Source organism: Otolemur garnettii, unplaced genomic scaffold, assembly GCF_000181295.1.
Source record: "Otolemur garnettii isolate 467f Iridium unplaced genomic scaffold, OtoGar3 scaffold00251, whole genome shotgun sequence".
Taxonomy (NCBI): domain Eukaryota; kingdom Metazoa; phylum Chordata; class Mammalia; order Primates; family Galagidae; genus Otolemur; species Otolemur garnettii.
In genome coordinates this window covers 131248-132594 of record NW_003852646.1, presented here as the reverse complement: position 1 = coordinate 132594, position 1347 = coordinate 131248, and positions in this window count along the sequence as shown.

The following is a 1347-nucleotide window of genomic DNA, read 5'->3' as shown; positions in this document are numbered from 1 at the left end:
AAAAAAAAAAAAAAAAAAGAAATCCTCTCGCCTCAGCCTCTCAAGTAGCTGGGATTATAGGCACTGGCCGCCATGCCTGGGGACTTTTTCTATTTTTAGTAGAGACAGGAGTCTCACTCTTTTGCTCAGGCCGGTCTCCACCTCCTGAACTCAAGCAATCCATCTGCCTCAGCCTCCCGGAGTACTAAGATTATAGGTGTGAGGGCAGTGCCTGTGGTTCAAGGAGTAGGGCACTGGCCCCATATGCCAAGGATAGTGTGTTCGGAGCCCAGACCCGGCCAAAAACTGCAACAACAACAAAAAATGATTACAGGCATGAGCCACTGCACCTGGCCAATTTTGACACTCATTTTGTTTCCTCAGTTAACAACATTCTCTTCCCATTTCGATCAGTTGTCATCTCATCCAATACCCAAATATCATCAAACCTGTGTAATTTTAAGACAGGACAGATGAGACAAACTATCTTCATGTGAAGGCAGACTCTTTGATGGGCCCTTCCTAAGGAGTAGCCCTGGGTGGGAAGGGAGATCCAGTGAAGGCTGAGCCCTTGGTGCTGCTTCAAGGCTCCATGGGCCCATTCACCTCAGGCAGGTATCTTCCCCTGCTGCCAGGAGCTGGGCCCCCACCCCTTCTTGGGCAACCCCAGGATCCAGCTGGCATGGGTGGAGGGGAGGTGGAGGCATGGGAGATATATGTGTCATGGCTTGGGGGTGGAGGGAGTAGAGAAAACTCAGAGGGCCAAGGCTAGAAAGCCAGATGCCAAGGTATGAAGTTGCAGGGAGCCCTCCTGTTTGACAGGTTCTCTGTGCAACTCTGAGTATGTGTCCACAGGTTTGTGTGTGAGAGTATGTGTTCTTGTGAGAACCTGTGCTAGTGTTTGGATTTGTACAGGTGGGTAAGGAGGAAGACGCTGAAATCTTACCTGGGAGTGTGTTTTGTTTTGTTTTGTTTTTTGTAGAGACAGAGTCTCACTCTATTGCCCTTGGTAGAGTGCTGTGGCATTTTGGCTCACAGCAACCTCCAACTCCTGGGCGATTCTTTTGCCTCAGCCTTCTGAGTAGCTGGGACTACAGCCACAACGCCTGGCTATTTTTTTGTTTCAGTTTGGCAGGGGCCAGGTTTGAACCCGTCACCCTCACCATATGGTGCTGGCACCCTACCCACTGAGCCACAGGTGCTGCCCTGGGATGGTGTTATAGACACGTTTCTATTTGATTATGTTTCTAGATAGATGCTTATGAGTTTGTTTCTATCTTGGCATGTTTAAGAAATGTGTTTGCGGGCTCGGCGCCTATAGCTCAACCGGCTAGGGCACCAGCCACGTACACCTAAGGTGGTGGGTTC